Genomic DNA, 24,169 nt, shown 5'->3' with positions numbered 1-24,169 from the left:
TGAGGGTCTGAGGCGGAGCGGGGCTGGTGGCAGTGAGGGTCTGAGGCGGAGCGGGGCTGGTGGCAGTGAGGGTCTGAGGCGGAGCGGGGCTGGTGGCAGTGAGGGTCTGAGGCGGAGCGGGGCTGGCGGCGGTGAGGGTCTGAGCCGGAGCGGGGCTGGTGGCGGTGAGGGTCTGAGGCGGAGCGGGGCTGGTGGCAGTGAGGGTCTGAGGCGGAGCGGGGCTGGTGGCAGTGAGGGTCTGAGGCGGAGCGGGGCTGGTGGCAGTGAGGGTCTGAGGCGGAGCGGGGCTGGCGGCAGTGAGGGTCTGAGGCGGAGCGGAGCCGGCGGCAGTGAGGGTCTGAGGCGGAGCGGGGCTGGTGGCAGTGAGGGTCTGAGGCGGAGCGGGGCTGGAGGCAGTGAGTGTCTGAGGCGGAGCGGGGCTGGTGGCGGTGAGGGTCTGAGGCGGAGCGGGGCTGGCGGCAGTGAGGGTCTGAGCCGGAGCGGGGCTGGAGGCAGTGAGGGTCTGAGGCGGAGCGGGGCTGGCGGCGGTGAGGGTCTGAGGCGGAGCGGGGCTGGCGGCAGTGAGGGTCTGAGGCGGAGCGGGGCTGGTGGCGGTGAGGGTCTGAGCCGGAGCGGGGCTGGAGGCAGTGAGGGTCTGAGGCGGAGCGGGGCTGGTGGCGGTGAGGGTCTGAGCCGGAGCGGGGCTGGAGGCAGTGAGGGTCTGAGCCGGAGCGGGGCTGGAGGCAGTGAGGGTCTGAGGCGTAAACCGTGTGCTGCAAAACCTGAAGAGAAGAAGCAACAGAAGAAGAAAAGGGATTAAACACGTCACACTGCTGTAGCCAATCGCCAACCGGAGCTCTCACTGCTAAGCCCCGCCCCCTGATCACATGGCGGTGACGTCAGCACAGGTCCTTTACCACTTCTCTACTGAGCTCCGCTTCCTGATCACATGGCGGTGACGTCACCACAGGTCCTTCACCACTTCTCTCCTGAGCCGCGCCCCCTGATCACATGGCGGTGACGTCACCACAGGTCCTTCACCACTTCTCTCCTGAGCTCCGCCCCCTGATCACATGGCGGTGACGTCACCACAGGTCCTCCCGCTCTCAATGCAGCAGCTCCGTCCTGGTTGTGCGCAGCTCTTGCTCTCTGGTATCAGCCAGCAGCAGGTTTCCGCTTCCCGCCATTCCGGTGAGATTACAGGGAGGGTTTGTGGTGAATCTGTGAGAGGAGAGTTTGGGGTGAGATCAGAGCTGTTCCTGTGGAGGCTCCTGCTCCATGTGACTGCGGCTCCTCAGTGTTGTATGGGGGATGTGCAGCGGCTCCTCCTCACCTCACCGCCCCCGCTGGAGGTGGAGTTACCACGGTGACCGTCCCCCGCTGGAGGTGGAGTTACCACGGTGACCGTCCCCCGCTGGAGGTGTAGTTACCACGGTGACCGTCCCCCGCTGGAGGTGTAGTTACCACAGTGACCGTCCCCCGCTGGAGGTGGAGTTACTACGGTGACCGTCCTCCGCTGGAGGTGTAGTTACCACGGTGACCGTCCTCCGCTGGAGGTGAAGTTACCACTGTGACCGACCCCGCTGGAGGTGGAGTTACCACGGTGACTGTCCCCCGCTGGAGGTGGAGTTACCACGGTGACCGTCCCCCGCTGGAGGTGGAGTTACCACGGTGACCGCCCCCGCTGGAGGTGGAGTTACCACGGTGACCGTCCTCCGCTGGAGATGTAGTTACCACGGTGACCGTCCTCCGCTGGAGGTGGAGTTACCACGGTGACCGTCCTCCGCTGGAGGTGTAGTTACTACGGTGACCGTCCCCCGCTGGAGGTGTAGTTACCACGGTGACCGTCCCCCTCTGGCAGTGTAGTTACCACAGTGACCGTCCTTCGCTGGAGGTGTAGTTACCACGGTGACCGTCCTCTGCTGGCAGTGTAGTTACCATGGTGACCGTCCTCTGCTGGCAGTGTAGTTACCACAGTCACCGTCCTTCTCTGGAGGTGTAGATACCACGATGACCGTCCCCCGCTGGCTGTGTAGTTACCACGGTGACCGTCCCCCGCTGTAGGTGTAGTTACCATGATGACCGTCCTCTGCTGGAAGTGTAGTTACCACGGTGACCGTCCTCTGCTGGAAGTGTAGTTACCACGGTGACCGTCCTCCGCTGGAAGTGTAGTTACCACGGTGACCGTCCTCCGCTGGAGGTGTAGTTACCACGATGACCTTCCTACGCTGGCGGTGTAGTTACCACGGTGACCTTCATCCACTGGCGGTGTGGTTACCACGGTGACCATCCTCCTGCGAGGCTGATAATGAGCCGTCAGATCGGCGGAGGAGGTCGCGGTGGAGTTTGTGGCTTTTCCTCCTGATTCTTCCTGATAAATGTCGGATATTTGGGGCAGAATTCAGTGATTGTCGTTATATCGTCCCCTGTGATCGCCATCTTCTCCTTTATCATGAAGACGCCGGCAGGACGAGATCCCTCCAGCTGATCCAGTGTTCATCCCTCCTTCTCCTGAATGACCCCGAGGATGGACGAGGACGAGACCACCAGAAGATTATTACACTTCACCCTGGAGATCATCTCCCTGCTGAGCGGAGAGGTAACTCCTCTACATTTCTATCAGCTTTATTGTGTTATGTAACAAGTCCGACATCGGGAAGAGGAAATCCAGAAGAGGAAGAGAAGGATTCTTTACTGTAAGAGCAGTGATTGTGTGCAGCTCTCTGCCAGGAGGAGTTGTCACGGGGATTCCCTATAAGAGCTGTAGAGGGGCCTGGATGTCTGTCCTGAGTGTAATAATATTCCAGGTTATGGCCCCAGATTACTGGAGACGGTTATTGATCCCGGGATTTCTACTGATTGTCAGAACTGGAGTCGGGAAGGAATTCTTCTCCCTAAGTGTCTCTCTCCATACACAGGATTACACAATAGTGAGGAAGACACCGGGGGAGGGTGTGACTCCCATCATCCATCTCCAGGAGTCAGGAGGGCAGAGCCCGGACCCCATCACAGATCCTCCCCCGCACCCCCCGATACATGAGAGGAGGAAGGAGAAGATCCTAGAGCTCAGCAACAAGATGATTGAGCTGCTGAGCGGAGAGGTGACTGCTGGGACATTATACAGGACAGCACTGGAGGATTCTGGGTGATGACCGGGGAGGTGACTGCTGGGACATTATACAAGACAGCACTGGGGGATTCTGGGTAATGACCGGAGAGGTGACTGCTGGGACATTATACAGGACAGCACTGGAGGATTCTGGGTGATGACCGGGGAGGTGACTGCTGGGACATTATACAAGACAGCACTGGGGGATTCTGGGTAATGACTGGAGAGGTGACTGCTGGGACATTATACAGGACGCCACTGGAGGATTCTGGGTGATGACCGGAGAGGTGACTGCTGGGACATACAGGACAACACTGGAGGATTCTGGGTGATGACCGGAGAGGTGACTGCTGGGACATTAGACAGGACTGCACTGGAGGATTCTGGGTGATGACTGGTGAGGTGACTGCTGGGACATTATACAGGACAGCACTGGAGGATTCTGGGTGATGACCGGAGAGGTGACTGCTGGGACATTATACAGGACAGCACTAGAGGATTCTGGGTGATGAGCGGAGAGGTGACTGCTGGGACATTATACAAGACAGCACTGGAGGATTCTGGGTGATGAGCGGAGTGGTGACTGCTGGGACATTATACAGGACAGCACTAGAGGATTCTGGGTCATGAGCGGGGAGGTGACTGCTGGGACATTATACAAGACCGCACTGGAGGATTCTGGGTGATGACCGGAGAAGTGACTGCTGGGACATTATACAGGACAGCACTGGAGGATTCTGGGTGATGACCGGAGAAGTGACTGCTGGGACATTATGCAGGACAGCACTGGAGGATTCTGGGTGATGACTGGAGAGGTGACTGCTGGGACATTATACAGGGCAGCACTGGAGGATTCTGGGTGATGACCGGAGAGGTGACTGCTGGGACATTATACAGGATAGCACTGGAGGATTCTGGGTGCTGAGCGGAGAGGTGACTGCTGGGACATTATACAGGACAGCACTGGAGGGTTCTGGGTGATGGCGATGTCGTTGTTGTCAGGTTCCTATAAGGTGTCAGGACGTTGCTGTCTATCTCTCCATGGAGGAGTGGGAGTATCTAGAAGGACACCAGGATCGGTACCAGGAGGTGATGATGGAGGAGCTCCGGCCTCTTACACCAGGTTCGCTGTAGATGACGTGTAATGATGAATCTCCCATTTTCGGCTTTTCTCCTCTTTTTTTGCCTTGTACATGTGACTCTTGCGTTGCTGTTCTCGCTCCCTCCCTGTCTCGTCTTCTCCGCTCCCCTCCCCCATCGCTCACACAGGAGAGTGATTGTCAGCAGCGTTTGATTTTACATTCTGTGGATAAATCAGCAGATTTCCGATTGTGTTTGGAGGACAATGAAGCCACATAAGGCGACAGCAGAAGAAATATTAGGAAGATTCATCGCTTCATGACATAATGGCCGATCAGTAATGAGGGTTATGAAGGGTCGTTCCTCCTGAGCTTTTTGGGGTCTCAGGACTTGTTCTGGTGACTGATGGGGTCCTCTATCCACTGATCCGACGTCCCACACTGGACGGTTACTCCGGTGATGTCCCCCCCGGTATCAGTATGGTACAATATAAGGGAGGGCCCTGCTCACAGTCTACATGTTACAGGGGAATAGAAGGAGTTTCATATCGGACACGAACAGAATAAGATGTTACACGTCTCTGAGGCCTCAGATTTGTAGTGATTTAAATTTATTGTGCATTGTTCCTTACAGGGAACCTGTCTGGTTGGATATCGCCAGTAACATGCACATATGGGGTTAATCTGCTGGTTAATAGCATTAGGGAGGTGCCCGGCCGCTGTACTGAGTGTGCGGCACCCGGAAGCCGCCGGCTTTCAGTCATGCAGGCGCCAACGCACCTACAGTCACCGTACGCAGCACTGAGAGGGTCTGAGGCGGAGCGGGGCTGGCGGCGGTGAGGGTCTGAGGCGGAGCGGGGCTGGCGGCGGTGAGGGTCTGAGGCGGAGCGGGGCTGGCGGCAGTGAGGGTCTGAGGCGGAGCGGGGCTGGCGGCAGTGAGGGTCTGAGGCGGAGCGGGGCTGGCGGCAGTGAGGGTCTGAGGCGGAGCGGGGCTGGCGGCAGTGAGGGTCTGAGGCGGAGCGGGGCTGGCGGCAGTGAGGGTCTGAGGCGGAGCGGGGCTGGCGGCAGTGAGGGTCTGAGGCGGAGCGGGGCTGGCGGCAGTGAGGGTCTGAGGCGGAGCGGGGCTGGCGGCAGTGAGGGTCTGAGGCGGAGCGGGGCTGGCGGCAGTGAGGGTCTGAGGCGGAGCGGGGCTGGCGGCAGTGAGGGTCTGAGGCGGAGCGGGGCTGGCGGCAGTGAGGGTCTGAGGCGGAGCGGGGCTGGCGGCAGTGAGGGTCTGAGGCGGAGCGGGGCTGGCGGCAGTGAGGGTCTGAGGCGGAGCGGGGCTGGCGGCAGTGAGGGTCTGAGGCGGAGCGGGGCTGGCGGCAGTGAGGGTCTGAGGCGGAGCGGGGCTGGCGGCAGTGAGGGTCTGAGGCGGAGCGGGGCTGGCGGCAGTGAGGGTCTGAGGCGGAGCGGGGCTGGCGGCAGTGAGGGTCTGAGGCGGAGCGGGGCTGGCGGCAGTGAGGGTCTGAGGCGGAGCGGGGCTGGCGGCAGTGAGGGTCTGAGGCGGAGCGGGGCTGGCGGCAGTGAGGGTCTGAGGCGGAGCGGGGCTGGCGGCAGTGAGGGTCTGAGGCGGAGCGGGGCTGGCGGCAGTGAGGGTCTGAGGCGGAGCGGGGCTGGCGGCAGTGAGGGTCTGAGGCGGAGCGGGGCTGGCGGCAGAGCGGGGCTGGCGGCAGTGAGGGTCTGAGGCGGAGCGGGGCTGGCGGCAGTGAGGGTCTGAGGCGGAGCGGGGCTGGCGGCAGTGAGGGTCTGAGGCGGAGCGGGGCTGGCGGCAGTGAGGGTCTGAGGCGGAGCGGGGCTGGCGGCAGTGAGGGTCTGAGGCGGAGCGGGGCTGGCGGCAGTGAGGGTCTGAGGCGGAGCGGGGCTGGCGCCAGTGAGGGTCTGAGGCGGAGCGGGGCTGGCGGCAGTGAGGGTCTGAGGCGGAGCGGGGCTGGCGGCAGTGAGGGTCTGAGGCGGAGCGGGGCTGGCGGCAGTGAGGGTCTGAGGCGGAGCGGGGCTGGCGGCAGTGAGGGTCTGAGGCGGAGCGGGGCTGGCGGCAGTGAGGGTCTGAGGCGGAGCGGGGCTGGCGGCAGTGAGGGTCTGAGGCGGAGCGGGGCTGGCGGCAGTGAGGGTCTGAGGCGGAGCGGGGCTGGCGGCAGTGAGGGTCTGAGGCGGAGCGGGGCTGGCGGCAGTGAGGGTCTGAGGCGGAGCGGGGCTGGCGGCAGTGAGGGTCTGAGGCGGAGCGGGGCTGGCGGCAGTGAGGGTCTGAGGCGGAGCGGGGCTGGCGGCAGTGAGGGTCTGAGGCGGAGCGGGGCTGGCGGCAGTGAGGGTCTGAGGCGGAGCGGGGCTGGCGGCAGTGAGGGTCTGAGGCGGAGCGGGGCTGGCGGCAGTGAGGGTCTGAGGCGGAGCGGGGCTGGCGGCAGTGAGGGTCTGAGGCGGAGCGGGGCTGGCGGCAGTGAGGGTCTGAGGCGGAGCGGGGCTGGCGGCAGTGAGGGTCTGAGGCGGAGCGGGGCTGGCGGCAGTGAGGGTCTGAGGCGGAGCGGGGCTGGCGGCAGTGAGGGTCTGAGGCGGAGCGGGGCTGGCGGCAGTGAGGGTCTGAGGCGGAGCGGGGCTGGCGGCAGTGAGGGTCTGAGGCGGAGCGGGGCTGGCGGCAGTGAGGGTCTGAGGCGGAGCGGGGCTGGCGGCAGTGAGGGTCTGAGGCGGAGCGGGGCTGGCGGCAGTGAGGGTCTGAGGCGGAGCGGGGCTGGCGGCAGTGAGGGTCTGAGGCGGAGCGGGGCTGGCGGCAGTGAGGGTCTGAGGCGGAGCGGGGCTGGCGGCAGTGAGGGTCTGAGGCGGAGCGGGGCTGGCGGCAGTGAGGGTCTGAGGCGGAGCGGGGCTGGCGGCAGTGAGGGTCTGAGGCGGAGCGGGGCTGGCGGCAGTGAGGGTCTGAGGCGGAGCGGGGCTGGCGGCAGTGAGGGTCTGAGGCGGAGCGGGGCTGGCGGCAGTGAGGGTCTGAGGCGGAGCGGGGCTGGCGGCAGTGAGGGTCTGAGGCGGAGCGGGGCTGGCGGCAGTGAGGGTCTGAGGCGGAGCGGGGCTGGCGGCGGTGAGGGTCTGAGGCGGAGCGGGGCTGGCGGCGGTGAGGGTCTGAGGCGGAGCGGGGCTGGCGGCGGTGAGGGTCTGAGGCGGAGCGGGGCTGGCGGCGGTGAGGGTCTGAGGCGGAGCGGGGCTGGCGGCGGTGAGGGTCTGAGGCGGAGCGGGGCCGGTGAGGGTCTGAGGCGGAGCGGGGCCGGTGAGGGTCTGAGGCGGAGCGGGGCCGGCGGCAGTGAGGGTCTGAGGCGGAGCGGGGCCGGCGGCAGTGAGGGTCTGAGGCGGAGCGGGGCCGGCGGCAGTGAGGGTCTGAGGCGGAGCGGGGCTGGCGGCGGTGAGGGTCTAAGCCGGAGCGGGGCTGGCGGCGGTGAGGGTCTAAGCCGGAGCGGGGCTGGCGGCGGTGAGGGTCTAAGCCGGAGCGGGGCTGGCGGCGGCGAGGGTCTAAGCCGGAGCGGGGCTGGCGGCGGTGAGGGTCTGAGGCGGAGCGGGGCTGGCGGCGGTGAGGGTCTGAGGCGGAGCGGGGCTGGCGGCGGTGAGGGTCTGAGGCGGAGCGGGGCTGGCGGCGGTGAGGGTCTGAGGCGGAGCGGGGCTGGCGGCGGTGAGGGTCTGAGGCGGAGCGGGGCTGGCGGCGGTGAGGGTCTGAGGCGGAGCGGGGCTGGCGGCGGTGAGGGTCTGAGGCGGAGCGGGGCTGGCGGCGGTGAGGGTCTGAGGCGGAGCGGGGCTGGCGGCGGTGAGGGTCTGAGGCGGAGCGGGGCCGGTGAGGGTCTGAGGCGGAGCGGGGCCGGTGAGGGTCTGAGGCGGAGCGGGGCCGGCGGCAGTGAGGGTCTGAGGCGGAGCGGGGCCGGTGAGGGTCTGAGGCGGAGCGGGGCCGGTGAGGGTCTGAGGCGGAGCGGGGCCGGTGAGGGTCTGAGGCGGAGCGGGGCCGGCGGCAGTGAGGGTCTGAGGCGGAGCGGGGCTGGCGGCGGTGAGGGTCTGAGGCGGAGCGGGGCTGGTGGCGGTGAGGGTCTGAGGCGGAGCGGGGCTGGTGGCAGTGAGGGTCTGAGGCGGAGCGGGGCTGGCGGCGGTGAGGGTCTGAGCCGGAGCGGGGCTGGCGGCGGTGAGGGTCTGAGGCGGAGCGGGGCTGGCGGCAGTGAGGGTCTGAGGCGGAGCGGGGCTGGCGGCAGTGAGGGTCTGAGGCGGAGCGGGGCTGGTGGCGGTGAGGGTCTGAGGCGGAGCGGGGCTGGTGGCGGTGAGGGTCTGAGGCGGAGCGGGGCTGGTGGCAGTGAGGGTCTGAGGCGGAGCCGGGCTGGTGGCAGTGAGGGTCTGAGCCGGAGCGGGGCTGGTGGCAGTGAGGGTCTGAGCCGGAGCGGGGCTGGCGGCGGTGAGGGTCTGAGGCGGAGCGGGGCTGGCGGCAGTGAGGGTCTGAGGCGGAGCGGGGCTGGCGGCGGTGAGGGTCTGAGGCGGAGCGGGGCTGGTGGCGGTGAGGGTCTGAGGCGGAGCGGGGCTGGTGGCGGTGAGGGTCTGAGCCGGAGCGGGGCTGGAGGCGGTGAGGGTCTGAGGCGTAAACCGTGTGCTGCAAAACCTGAAGAGAAGAAGCAACAGAAGAAGAAAAGGGATTAAACACGTCACACTGCTGTAGCCAATCGCCAACCGGAGCTCTCACTGCTAAGCCCCGCCCTCTGATCAGATGGCGGTGACGTCACCACAGGTCCTTTACCACTTCTCTACTGAGCTCCGCTTCCTGATCACATGGCGGTGACGTCACCACAGGTCCTTCACCACTTCTCTCCTGATCTGCGCCGCCTGATCACATGGCGGTGACGTCACCACAGGTCCTTCACCACTTCTCTCTTGAGCTCCGCCCCCTGATCACATGGCGGTGACGTCACCACAGGTCCTCCCGCTCTCAATGCAGCAGCTCCGTCCTGGTTGTGCGCAGCTCTTGCTCTCTGGTATCAGCCAGCAGCAGGTTTCCGCTTCCCGCCATTCCGGTGAGATTACAGGGAGGGTTTGTGGTGAATCTGTGAGAGGAGAGTGTGGGGTGAGATCAGAGCTGTTCCTGTGGAGGCTCCTGCTCCATGTGACTGCGGCTCCTCAGTGTTGTATGGGGGATGTGCAGCGGCTCCTCCTCACCTCACCGCCCCCGCTGGAGGTGGAGTTACCACGGTGACCGTCTCCCGCTGGAGGTGTAGTTACCACGGTGACCGTCCCCCGCTGGAGGTGTAGTTACCACAGTGACCGCCCCCGCTGGAGGTGGAGTTACTACGGTGACCGTCCTCCGCTGGAGGTGTAGTTACCACGGTGACCGTCCTCCGCTGGAGTTACCACGGTGACCGACCCCGCTGGAGGTGGAGTTACCACGGTGACCGCCCCCGCTGGAGGTGGAGTTACCACGGTGACCGTCCTCCGCTGGAGATGTAGTTACCACGGTGACCGTCCTCCGCTGGAGGTGGAGTTACCACGGTGACCGTCCTCCGCTGGAGGTGTAGTTACTACGGTGACCGTCCCCCGCTGGAGGTGTAGTTACTACGGTGGGACATTACTACTGGGACATTATACAGGACTGCACTGGAGGATTCTGGGTGATGACCGGAGAGGTGACTGCTGGGACATTATACTGGACGGCACTGGAGGATTCTGGGTGATGAGCGGAGAGGTGACTGCTGGGACATTATACAGGACAGCACTGGAGGATTCTGGGTGATAACCGGAGAGGTAACTGCTGGGACATTATACAGGACAGCACTGGAGGATTCTGGGTGATGAGCGGAGAGGAGACTTCTGGGACATTATGCATGACAGCACTGGAGGTTTCTGGGTGATGACCGGAGAAGTGATCCAGGAGAATCAGCAGGGAGCAGTAACCTTTGGGTTTAGCTGTTCGTAGATCATTAGAGACTTTAGTGAGGGCAGTTTCAGTGGAGTGTAAGGAGCGGAAACCAGATTGTAGAGGGTCGAGGAGAGAGTTATCTGAGAGATAGCGGATTAGACGGGAGTGGACCAGGCGTTCCAGGAGTTTAGAGATGAAAGGAAGATTAGAGACAGGTCTGTAGTTAGCAGCGCAGTTCTGGTCCAGGGATGGCTTTTTAAGTAAAGGGGTTATGATGGCGTGTTTAAATGAGGGAAAGATACCTGAAGAAAGAGAGAGGTTAAATATTTTAGTCAGGTGAGTGGTGATCACCGGTGAGAGAGACTGCAGATGTGAAGGAATGGGGTCACTGTTGTAGGTTGCAGGTTGAGAAGTGAGGAGCTGGGTAACTTCTTCTGTAACAGGCTCAAAGATGACTAGTGAGCTTGAAGTGCGGCAGGGAAGGGGATCCAGGCACTGAGGAGATTGGGCTGAGTTGTCCTGATGGATGTGGTTGATTTTTTCTAGGAAATAAGTGGCCAGATCCTCACCGCTGAGGTTGGTGGTGGGGGCCTGTGCATTAGGTTTCAGGAGGGAGTTTAAGGTTTCAAAAAGTCGTTTTGGATTGTTGGACAGTGAAGTGATGAGGGTGGTGAAGTAGGATTGTTTGGCCAGATGAAGGGCAGAGTTATAGCTTTTGAGCATGAATTTATAGTGGATGAAGTCCCCTGCTAAAAGAGATTTTCTCCACTGACGCTCAGCACACCTTGAGCAACGCTGAAGAAAGCGTGTTTGCATTGTGTGCCAGGGCTGCCGTTGTCTGTGTCGGGTCTTTCTGCATGTAGAAGGTGCTGCTTCATCTAGGGCGCTCTTCAGTGTATTATTGTAGTGTGACAATGCCAAGTTTGGACAGGAGAGGGAGGAGATGGGGGCTGAAGATGTGTGGAGATTGTCCATAAGCTGCTGGGTATTAATGGCACGTGTATTCCTAGAAGTGTGGTAAGTGGGGGTGTCCCGGGTAAGGAGACAGTTCTTGACAGAGAAGGAAAGAAGGTTGTGGTCCAAGAGCAGGAGAGGGGAGTTAGTAAAGTCATGCAGCGAGCAGAGACGGGAGAAAACCAGGTCCAGAGTATTCCCGTCTTCATGTGTAGGAGAGTTAGTAACCTATGAGAGGCAGATTGGGAGAAGAGATCATTGATGGGGATGTTAAAGTCTCCCATGATGAGGGTGGGGATGTCACAGGATAGAAAGTGAGGAAGCCAGGTGGCAAAGTGATCCAGGAACTGGTGGGAGGAGCCTGGAGGGCAATACACAACCGCCATTCACAGGGAGAAGGGTTTGCGGAGTCTGATGGTGTGGACTTCAAAGGAAGGAAACATAAGTGAGGGAACTGGGGGGATGACCTGGAAAGCACATTGTGGTGAAAGGAGCAAACCAACACCTCCACCCTGTCTATTCTCAGGTCTGGTCGTATGTGAAAATTTTAGCCCACCAAATGAGAGAGCAGCAGCTGCGGTGGTGTCTGAATGCTGGATCCAGATTTTTGTAATAGCCAGAAGGTGAAGGGAATTGCTGAGGAAAAAATCGTGAATGTAAGTTAGTTTGTTACACACAGACCGTCTGTTCCAGAGAGCACAATGAAAGCAATAGGAGAGGGCAAGCACTGAATGTTACTAAGATTAGCAGGATTTCTATATGCAGCTGGAGGAGAGTATATGCTAGTGCAGGGAGGCCCAGGGTTGGGGGAGATGTCGCCAGCGACTAGGAGAAGGAGAAAAAAAGAGAAAGAGCAGGTGGTGCAATGATTTGTATGAACATTTTGAGTGCTGTATGGAGGTAGTGGATGGTTTGGAGTGGGTGAGAAATGTCAGTAGAGCCTCAGAGTTATACATGAGAGAGGGGAAAAGGGAGGGGTGGATATGGAGAGAGTGCACAGAATGTGTTAAAGGGCGGACGAGATGTGAGAAAGCAGAAGTTAAAACAAGTAAGAGGCAGATTGCTATGACTAATGCATAATGCAATACAACTGACCAAGAAGCAGCATGTTTGTATGAATATCTTATGCACCTTACCTGTCTCCTGCCCTGTCCAACTGCCATTGTATAGCTGCTTATTAAAAGCACTTTAAGCTATTGCACTTAGTCTGTTGCACGCATGACCCAGCACGCGTGCTATCCTGAGCCAGAGCTGAATATATATGAATTGAAATGTCTGCTAACATGCAGCACCTAATCTAATACTCTATATATACTCACCCTATAACTAACACATCAGACATTAGGTCACATACATACTCATATATAAACACAGGGTACAGCAATATGTGCAGAAAGAGGGAAGAGGCGCATGACCGTCCTGGTCACCCTCTTACACATTTCCTCCCCCCGTGATATTAATATCTCACTCCTCTGCTACGTGTTATCTCTTCTGAAATCTGCATTGTATTTCCATGTTACTTGCAATGCTCTGCAGCTAATCACTGGTATACACACTGCTCAAAAAATAAAGGGAACACTTAAACAACAGAATATAACTGCAAGTGAATCAAACTTCTGTGAAATCAAACTGTCCACTAAGGAAGCAACACTGATTGACAATCAATTTCACATGTTGTTGTGCAAATGGAATAGACAATAGATGGAAATTATTGGCAATTATCAAGACACCCTCAATAAAGGAGTGGTTCTGCAGGTGGGGACCACAGACCACATCTCAGTACCAATGCTTTCTGGCTGATGTTTTGGTCACTTTTGAACGTGTAAACCTGCCGCCGTTTCACTCCGGTGCGCCAGTTACGTTGCCTTCACCAGCCTTTGTTGCGCCTTCACCCAGGCTTGCATTGTACAGCGCCTCCTGCTCTGCAGCTTAGGAAACAAACCACTGACACACCCAAACCTTTGCTGAAGGCTTTTTAATGGATTCTGTAGCCATGAGCCACTTGTAAGACTCGGCAGGAGGGAGTGGACCGCCCCACTGCCACCTGCAGATCACTCCCAAAATAAAAGCCCATGCTGGGTTTTCTTAAATCCAACTTGGTCAAATAGTTTGACTTCTGCATTGCTGATCACCATTATTGGCATCCCTTCATTTTTTCCATGGCCTGTACAATATCTTCAGAAATAATGAAAGTTACAGTATATCCTTAGAATTTTTTTAATAGGTGGTCCAAAGTAATACAACAATAGAACATTGTTTAACCTCCTTGTGGCAATTTCAAAGAAGAAACCGAATAAACAGCATGTGCAGCAATAAAGGCCCCCCTAAACCCCTAATTAATACTTGGCAGAAAAACAAGAACCTCCTCCAGCGGTAGCCAAAAATATAAAAAGCAAAGTTTATTGATCACATTAGAAACTGTAGTAGCAAGTCACCAAAAGAGATCCATAGATATTCTATTCTATTTTCTGCTGTTTGTCTCCACGTCCGAGACTGGGACGGCTCCGCGCGCTGCCTTACAGATGAAGACTGCTAATCAACGTTGGGTGAGCTGACTATTCCTTTACCCCATTCCCCTCTGTTCTTCAAGTAATTAATACTTGGTTGCACACCCTTTGGCATTGCTGACAGCCTCCAAACATTTCTTGTAGCCATCTATAAGCTTCTTGCACTTCTCAGCTGGGATTTTCTCCCGCTCTTCCTTTGCAGTTTGTTCGAGCTCTTGAATGTTTGCAGGTTCTTTTTCCCAACGGCAGATTTCAGCTCACCCCAAAGATTTTCAGTGGGATTGAGGTCTGGACTCGTTGCTGGCCATTATAAAACAGTCCATGTTTTTTCTTTTTCAACCCTTTCCTGTGTACTTTTGGATATGTGCTTTGGGTCATTGTCTTGCTGGAGGACCCATGATCTTTGACTCAAACCAAATTTTCTTTCACTGGGTAGGACATTTCTGTTAGAACCCTCCTGTTTGTTTTTTCCATCTTGTGTTTTGCGGTCATGTGACCATCTGCCTTTATATTCCAGCTCCGCCCTTGTGGCTGTGCTGGACTTCAGTGTTTGACTGTTTCTCTAGCCTGGTGCTTCGGTGCGTTTCTCTATCAAGTTCGCTTCGTCCTCTGGGACCTCTAGTACATTTTTGTCAGTTTGTCTTTTTGTGTTCTGCAACAACTTCTCTGTTTAGGAGGTGTCCCATTTTTGTCCCAGTCCTTAGTTCTTTTAGGGACCCCTCCCTTTATTCTATAGGTCTTCGTTCTGACTAGCCGAGGACTAAGGCAGGTCTGTTCACTAGGAACAGGCTGCCTGCTACATCGTAGGGATTCAGCTTAGTCTTACTGTAGGGACAGCTTTCCCCTATCTTTGCTTAGTACTTGTTGCAGATCATAACAATTTCGCTCTAAAACCTCTTGTTAATTCTTAGATTTCATGATTCCTGTGATATGGTCAAGGCCTCCAGTACCAGATGCTGCAATGCAACCCCACAGTATTGTGGATCCTCCACCATGCTTAAGTGTTGGTAAGGTTTTCTTTCCTTATATCAAAAGAATCTAGTCAGCACTCCGTACAGCTGGGGTGGTGCACGTGGAAAACAGTGTTTCTGGGAAAAGCAAATCCCGGCACTCACATGTTGATGATTAATTTGTTTATTCCACAACTCACATTGTGAGTTGTGGAATAAACAAATTAATCATCAACACATGAATGCCGGGATTTTCTTTCCTTATATAACCTTCATTACGTCGTCTGTAAACAAACTGTTGCTTTGCATTGCCAAAAAGCTCTATTTTTGTTTCATCTGTCCACAGAACATTTTCCCAGAAGGATTGAGGCTTGTCAAAGTACTCTTTGGCAAAGATCAGTCGTTCCTTTTTATGTCTTTTATTCAGCAATGGTTTCTTCCTTGGCCTTCGCCCATAAAGCTCTGCTTGGTTTAGTGTGCGGCGTATGGTACTTGTTTTAACCATGACCCCAGACTATTCCAGGTTGGCCTTCAGGTATTTGGATGTTTGACGTGATGGTTTTTTTCCACTATTTCCACCAATCTTTGAAGACCTCTTTTGCCAATTTTCCTCTTTCCAGGGAGGTTCTTGATGGTTCTATGCTTGGCAAACTTATTAATGACATTGCGCACTGTTGAAACTGGGATACCAAGGTTTTTGGAGATGGCCTTCTACCCTTTGGAAGTCTTGTGTTTGCTAATAGCAGTTCTGATGTCCTCAGGCAGCTCCTTTGTCTTCACCATTGTGACAAAGGAACGGGGCCTACCATGTGGCTTTTTAAAACACTGAAGTCATCATTCATTGGCTAATTCTTGTCACATGGGCACTGACAATCAAAGGAGAATCTCTTTTGTGATTTACCACAGGCGAGTCAAAATGTGTTTCCATACTAAATTAAGGTAAAGGTGGAAATACCAGTGACACAGAAAGCTTTAGATTTTTCTATTTTTCCCTCCCATTGGTTTTTGTTTTAAATTATCATTTGCTCTTTTGTATTTAACATGAGTCTCTATACAAAAAAACTGTTTCACTTTATTCATTTTTTTCAGGAGATATTCCACATTATGTACTTAAAGCGCACCTGTCAGCAGGATTGTGCTTAGTAAACTACATAGACTGTCAGGTAGGCGACATTACACTGATTAAAATGATACCTTTTTTGATGAAATCCGTCCTGTGGTTCTTGTGTAATCTTTACTTTCAGTTTGGAGATAATGATATGCTCGTGCTCCAGGGCGACCTGTGGGGGGCGCTCTATCTGGTGCTCTGATTACATATTCACCTGTATGCTCTTATGGCAGCTCACTGTGCCTTCACTGACCTGCCTCCTATTTTACCTAGCCACGCACTACTAGATGCATTATGTAAAATAGGAGGCAGGTCAGTGAACGATAAGTGAGCTGTCATAAGAGCATACAGATGAATATGTAAGCAGAAACCCAGATAGAGCGCCCCCCATAGGCTGCACCGGAGCACGAGCATATCATTATCTCCAAACTGAAAGTAAAGATTACACAAGAACCACAAGACGGATTTCATCAACCAAGGTGTCATATTAATCAGTGTAATGTCGCCCTCCTGACAGTGTATGTAGTTTACTGAGCACAATCCTGCTGACAGGTGCCAATAACGATTAGCAGGAATGTATCGCAAATGATGTTGTCCTCTATTTTTATCTTCTCCTTTTATTGTAAAGACGCCCTCCAGCTGATCCAGTGTTCATCACTCCTTCTCCTGAATGACCCCCCGAGGATGGACGAGGACGAGACCACCAGAAGATTATTACACTTCACCCTGGAGATCATCTCCCTGCTGAGCGGAGAGGTAACTCCTCTACATTTCTATCAGCTTTATTGTGTTATGTAACAAGTCCGACATCGGGAAGAGGAAATCCAGAAGAGGAAGAGAAGGATTCTTTACTGTAAGAGCAGTGATTGTGTGCAGCTCTCTGCCAGGAGGAGTTGTCATGGGGATTCCCTATAAGAGCTGTAGAGGGGCCTGGATGTCTGTCCTGAGTGTAATAATATTCCAGGTTATGGCCCCAGATTACCGGAGACGGTTATTGATCCCGGGATTTCTACTGATTGTCAGATCTGGAGTCGGGAAAGAATTCTTCTCCCTAAGTGTCTCTCTCCATACACAGGATTACACAATAGTGAGGAAGACACCGAGGGAGGGTGTGACTCCCATCATCCATCTCCAGGAGTCAGGAGGGCGGAGCCCGGACCCCATAACACAGCCTCCCCCGCACCCCCCGATACATGAGAGGAGGAAGAAGAAGATCCTAGAGCTCAGCAACAAGATGATTGAGCTGCTGAGCGGAGAGGTGACTGCTGGGACATTATACAGGACGGCACTGGAGGATTCTGGGTGATGACCGGAGAGGTGACTGCTGGGACATTATACAGGACAGCACTGGAGGATTCTGGGTGATGAGCGGAGAGGTGACTGCTGGGACATTATACAGGATGGCACTGGAGGATTGTGGGTGATGACCGGAGAGGTGACTGCTGGGACATTATACAGGACAGCACTGGAGGATTCTGGGTGATGAGTGGAGAGGTGACTGCTGGGACATTATACAGGAGAGCACTGGAGGATTCTGGGTGATGACTGGAGAGGTGACTGCTGGGACATTATACAGGACAGCACTGGAGGATTCTGGGTGATGAGCGGAGAGGTGACTGCTGGGACATTATACAGGACAGCACTGGAGGATTCTGGGTGATGACGGTGTCGTTGTTGTCAGGTTCCTATAAGGTGTCAGGACGTCGCTGTCTATCTCTCCATGGAGGAGTGGGAGTATCTAGAAGGACACCAGGATCGGTACCAGGAGGTGATGATGGAGGAGCTCCGGCCTCTGACATCACCAGGTGAGAGGAGACTCTTGTTGGCTCCGGTGGATGTGATGACATCTCTCGGCCTCGTCCTATAATAGATGATTTTTCTCCAGACTTGCTCTGGTTTTCTCTACATTTTCTCACAGCTTTCATTCCCTGATTATTCTCTTCTGATCTGTGAGTCCCGATTTCTCCTCTGTCGTCTTCATCAGTCTTGAGTCTTCGTCCTCGGCGGCTTCTTTCAGAATCTTTCACCTTCCTTAGAGCATCGGTCACATTTTGTCAGCAGATGTCCCAGCGCTTCTGTCCGTTGATTGTTACTCAGCAGAGTCGGGGTTAATTTACTGATGATTTTCCCCCTAATCCGCTGTCGCTCGTCCGTCCCTCTGAATCTGTGCCGGCTCAATGTCGTCATCAGTCGTGGTCGGGCTTCTTGCTTTTTGGGTTTTGTTTCTCAGCATTTATTGGGCGGTAAGAACGACGTCGCTGCCATTTTCCAGGTCAGTACAGTTACAGCAATTCCAAACTTGTCAGGTTTATTTTTTAGAATATATTTTATGGGTTAAATATTCAGAACTGTTGCTGACACCCATCACTTTATCTTCCGTTATCGGAGCTGTGTGAGGGCTTCTCTTTTTGAATGGCGCGCTGACCTTTTTGTTGGTGACTTTTTTGATCATTGTTTTTTCATTGACTTTTTGGGGAGGTGTTTTTGATGTGTTTTTTTCTTTTGACGTTTACCGTGTGAGATAAAACCTGATGTGAAACTGCCAAATAATATATATATATATATATATATATATATATACACAGTACAGACCAAAAGTTTGGACAGACCTCATTTAAAGATTTTTCTGTATTTTCATGACTTTGAAAATTGTACATTCACACTGAAGGCATCAAAACTATGAATTAACACATGTGGAATTATATACTTAACAAAAAAGTGTGAAACAACTGAAAATATGTCTTATATTCTAGGTTCTTCAAAGTAGCCACCTTTTGCTTTGATGACTGCTTTGCACACTCTTGGCATTCTCTTGATGAGCTTCAAGAGGTAGTCACCGGAAATGGTTTTCACTTCACAGGTGTGCCCTGTCAGGTTTAATAAGTGGGAATTCTTGCCTTATAAATGGGGTTGGGACCATCAATTGTGTTGTGCAGAAGTCAGATGGATACACAGCTGATAGTCCTACTGAATAGACTGTTAGCTGCTTTTTTCTTGCCATAATACAAATTCTAAGTAAAGAAAAACGAGTGGCCATCATTACTTTAAGAAATGAAGGAGCTGCTTTTTTCTTGCCATAATACAAATTCTAAGTAAAGAAAAACGAGTGGCCATCATTACTTTAAGAAATGAAGGTCAGTCAGTGCGAAAAATTGGGCAAACTTTGAAAGTGTCCCCAAGTGCAGTTGCAAAAACCATCAAGCGCTACAAAGAAACTGGCTCACATGAGGACCGCCCCAGGAAAGGAAGACCAAGAGTCACCTCTGCTTCTGAGGATAAGTTTATCCGAGTCACCAGCCTCAGAAATCGCAGGTTAACAGCAGCTCAGATTAGAGACCAGGTCAATGCCACACAGAGTTCTAGCAGCAGACACATCTCTTCAACAACTGTCCGGTTGCGCACCGATGAATAACTGGGCCGCATTCACACCTCGTCTTAATGATTTAATAAGTACATTTTTAATTTTCCTAATTGTGTTTTTAATATTACTTCCCTCTTTTATTTTCATATTGTTCTTACACAAGTCTCATGCTACCATATAAATGACTGAGCTTGCGATTCGGACAGAACCCCGGGGGAAGATTCCGTATAATGAGGCTCTGTGGACGCCGTCTGGCCTATGATCCAGTGATGTCCATCTTTTTAAGCGTGCATAAAAGCGCAGTCGACCGGAGGCTAGACGGAGTCCGGTGTAACTCTGCTGCCTCATTATTCCGAATGGATCCCTCGGGGGTGTCATCTGAATCATGTATTTTGTAGATTTAGATGGAAACCCCGATGTACAGTGGGTACGGAAAGTATTCAGACCCCTTTACATTTTTCACTCTTTGTTTCATTGCAGCTATTCGGTAAGTTCTAAAAAGTTCATTTTTTTTTTCATTATAGTACACGCTGCACCCCATCTTGACTGAAAAAACCCCCAGAAATGTAGACATTTTTGCAAATTTATTATAAAAGAAAAACTGAAATATCACATGGTCATAAGTATTCAGACCCTTTGCTCAGTATTGAGTAGAAGCCCCTTTTGAGCTAGTACAGCCATGAGTCTTCTTGGGAATGATGCAACAAGTTTTTCACCCCTGGATTTGGGGATCCTCTTCCATTCTTCCTTGCAGATCCTCTCCAGTTCCATCAGGTTGGATGGTGAACGTTGATGGACAGACATTTTCAGGTCTCTCCAGAGATGCTCAATTGGGTTTAGGTCAGGGCTCTGGCTGGGCCAATCAAGAATGGTCACAGAGTTGTTCTGAAGCCACTCCTTTGTCATTTTAGCTGTGTGCTTAGGGTCACTGTCTTGTTGGAAGGTGAACCTTCGGCCAAGTCTGAGATCCACAGCACTCTAGAAGAGGTTTTCACCCAGGATATCTCTGTACTTGGCTGCTTTCATGTTTCCTTCAATTGCAACCAGTCATCCTGTGCCTGCAGCTGAAAAATACCCCCATAGTATGATGCTGCCACCACCATGTTTCACTGTAGGGATTGTATTGGGCAGGTCATGAGCAGTGCCAGGTTTTCTCCACACATACCGCTTAGAATTATCACCAAGAAGTTCTATCTTCGTCTCATCAGACCAGATAATCTTATTTCTCATAGTCTGTGAGTCCTTCATGTGTTTTTGAGCAAACTCTATGTGGGCTTTCATATGTCTTGCACTGAGTAGATCCTTCCATCTGGCCACTCTGTCATAAAGGCCCGACTCGTGGAGGGCTGCAGTGATCGTTGACTTTTGTGAGCTTTCTCCCTACTGCATCGCTGGAGCTCAGCCACAGTAATCTTGGGGTTTTTCTTTACCTCTCCTACCAAGGCTCTTCTCCCATGATAGCTCAGTTTGGCTGGACGGCCAGGTCTAGGAAGACTTCTGGTGGTCCCAAACTTCTTCCATTTAAGGATTATGAAGGCCACTGTGCTCTTAGGAACTTTGAGTAATGCCGAAATTCTTTTGAAACCTTGGCCAGATCTGTGCCTTGCCACAATTCTGTCTCTGAGCTACTTGGGCAGTTCCTTTGAGCTGATGATTCTCATTTGGTCTGACATGCACTGTGAGCTGTGAGGTCTTATATAGACAGGTGGGTGTCTTTCAAAATCAAGTCCTATAAGTTTAATTAAACACAGCTGGACTCCAATGAAGGAGTAGAACCATCTCACGGAGGATCACAAGGAAATGGACAGCATGTAACTTAAATATGAGTGTCTGAGCGAAGGATTTTAATACTTATGACCATGTGATGTTTCAGTTTTTCTTTTTTAATAAATTTGCAAAATTGTCTGCATTTCTGCTTTTTTTTCAGTCAAGATGGGGTGCAAAGTGTACTTTAATGAGTAAAATAAAGGAACTTTTTAGAATTTACTGCAATGAAACAAAGAGTGAAAAATGTAAAGGGGTCTGAATACTTTCCGTACCCACTGTAAGTGTTCAGCGTACAGCACAGGATAAATATGCTCCAAAATGTTCTGTACCCCAAAATGCCACCATTAAGAGCTTCTACTCAACCCACAAAAAACAAGTCACCACTCAGGTTCATCATCTGTAAACAGTAATATAGGGGGTGTCTATATCACTGGTAGCACTCTGGAAAAGTGACTTGGCTCCCACTTAAAGAAATCCAGTGACATCTGCGCTCCCAAATCCAAATGCCCCCCCCCCCCCCCCCCTCCTGGGCCCCACAGTGTGCAGTTAGCATCCACATGTTTGGCATTACTGTAGCGAGGAGAGACAATTTATTTCTCCAGAAAGCACTAGCTGGGAATCATGTACTGGGCGCTACAACGTAAGGGCACTACAATGTACCGGACACTACAATGTACTGGCCACTGTAATAAAATATTTGCATTTTCACTTCGCAACATTCATTACTGCTCGTTTCTGGAAAGCACCCATGGAGTCAAATTCATCACTACACCTGTAGATACATTTCCATAGGGGTGTAATTTCAAAACTGGTGTCACTTGAGGGGGGATTCTGCTCTTCTGCCACTTAGGGGCTCTGGATATGGAGTCTGCAAGCTGTTCTACTAAAGTTTGTTCTCCAAGAGTCAAATAGCGCTCCTAACATTTTGTGAATCACAATTACCTTGCATTCATTGGGAAAGTGTGCGGTGGATGCTGGGTGTGACGCGCGGGGTAACCCCACCCACAGCCTGGCATCCACCGCGGGGATCGCATCACCGAGTCACGCCTCACTTGACGTGACATCAGGGGAAGCAAGAGCCGGCTGCAGCCGGGGGTCGCGTGATGCCGGTGAGTGTCCAGCGATAGCGCCGCTCGCAGACAATAAAGACAAAGCTAGGTAATTAAAAGAAAACTTCTCTCAACGGGTTAATTACATTGGGGGAATTTTTAATAGTAGTGGACAACTTCTTTAATTGCGTGGACACTTTTCTACACTAAGGGCAAGATATGAAGCTTGAGAGAGTGAAATGGCACCAGAGGTACATTAAGGGAACCTGTCATCAGGAATTACCACTTAAAGAACTATTTGCTGTCTAGTCTCTGCCACCCCTGACTTGTGCCAATGTCACCAGTTTATAAGTGTTATTCACTTTACCTGTCATTGTGTTAATGTTATGGCATGTAGTTGTCCTCCTTATTACCGGTACTTTCACTGACGAGGGTCTTCATTGTGAGATCCAGAAAATACATTCAGAAATCTCTTTTGTGTTGAAGAAAAAAACTCACATCTAATTTATCTTTCATCCTAATAGGAAATCCTTGTGAGAATAACGGTTCATCACTAAATTGTAAAAAAGAAGATCTCATGAAGCACTCTAATGGAGAGAACCTCACCACACTTCCTGCACCTCCTGGACTTCACAGCACTTCACTTTCTTATAATCCTCCTAATCATGAGGAATCATCTCACATTATTACCGAAAGTCCAGGGGGCAAAGTGGATTCAAGATTTCAGTGTGACAAGCAATTTACAAAAAGCTCAGATTTTTTAACACACAGAAAACACAAAGGAAAAAAGCCATACTCCTGTTCAGAATGTGGGAAATGCTTTACATATAAATCACAATTTGTTATACATGAGAGAATTCACACAGGAGATAAGCCGTATTCATGTTCAGAATGCTGGAAATCTTTTATGTGTAAATCAAATCTTTCTGCTCATAAGAGAATTCATACAGGAGAAAAGCCATTTTCTTGTTCAGAATGTGGGAAATGTTTCAAAAGTAAATCAGAGCTTGTTACTCATCAGAGAACTCACACAGGAGAGAAGCCGTATTCATGTTCAGAATGTGGGAAATGCTTTACAAAAAAAAATTATCTTGTGCAGCATGAGAGAAGTCACACAGGAGAGAAGCCGTATTCATGTTCAGAATGTGGGAAGTCTTTTGTGCGTAAATCAACTCTTGCTGCACATAACAGAATTCATACAGGAGAAAAGCCATTTTCTTGTTCAGAATGTGGGAAATGCTTTATATATAAATCAGAGCTTGTTAAACATCAAAGAAATCACACCGGGGAGAAACCGTTTTCATGTTTACAATGTGGAAAATGCTTTACAGGTAAATCACAGCTTGTTACTCATCAGAGAACTCACACAGGAGAGAAGCCGTATTCATGTTCAGAATGTGGGAAATGCTTTACAAAAAAAAATTATCTTGTGCAGCATGAGATAAGTCACACAGGAGAGAAGCCGTATTCATGTTCAGAATGTGGAAAATCTTTTATGCGTAAATCAATTCTTGCTGCACATGAGAGAATTCACACAGGAGAGAAGCCGTATTCATGTTCAGAATGTGGGAAATCTTTTATACATAAATCATACCTTGTAAAACATGAGAGAAGTCATATGGGAAAGAAAGTGTAATTATGTTCACTGTGTTTTATAAAGTTTAATAAACATTGTTCAGCATAAAGGAGTACACCCCCTTTGATGAGTAAGATTTTATTTAATAGCTCACTGAACACAAGATCAATTTCTAAAATTTTGCCAACACTAAGTTTCATAGAACATTTTTTTGTAATCAAAACATGAAAGTAAAAGGTAATAATATAACTCTCATTACAAAATCTTCAGTTTTACTTTAATTAGTTGATGCAAAAATGAGTACACCCCACATCAAAAGCTACTACATCTATTATTTTGTATGGCCTCCATAATTTTAAAGGACGGCACCAAGTTTTCTAGGCCTGGAATGAACAAGTTAGTGACAATACTACATCTATCTTTTCTCTCTCTTTCGATAACGAGCTCTTAGAGCCTGGATGCTGGATGGAGCGATGACAACTTGTCTCTTCAGAATCCCCCATAGGTGTTTGGTTGGGTTCAGATCAGGAGACACTTGGCCACTGAATCACTGTCACCCTGTTCTTCAGAAATGTAACAGTGGCCTACCAAGGGAACAGAGTGATGGCAGCATCTTTTCTGTCACTACAGAGCAGAACATCTGTGAATTCAAGATACCATCAATGAAATGTAGCCCCTCATGCAGCGCACATAAGGACACGGCCACCACCAGGTCTCACTGTAGACCCCATGCATTCTCATTGTATTCCTCACCTCTTCAATGTCATACAGTTTTGAAGCCATCAGTTCCAAAAAAAACCTTTATCTTGGTCTCATCACTCCAGAGAATAAAGTCCCAGG

General features: G+C 52.3%; 1 pseudogene; it reads left to right on the top strand.

Annotated features, from left to right (window-relative positions):
• LOC141212356 (uncharacterized) overlaps positions 1-24,169 on the top strand; it is a 186,917-nt pseudogene that overhangs the window by 63,721 nt on the left and 99,027 nt on the right.

This window comes from Phyllobates terribilis, unplaced genomic scaffold (assembly GCF_046119375.1).
Source record: "Phyllobates terribilis strain yellow unplaced genomic scaffold, ASM4611937v1 Scaffold_171__1_contigs__length_4068163, whole genome shotgun sequence".
In the NCBI taxonomy this organism is placed as follows: domain Eukaryota; kingdom Metazoa; phylum Chordata; class Amphibia; order Anura; family Dendrobatidae; genus Phyllobates; species Phyllobates terribilis.
This window is presented reverse-complemented; position numbering and strand designations above follow the sequence as displayed.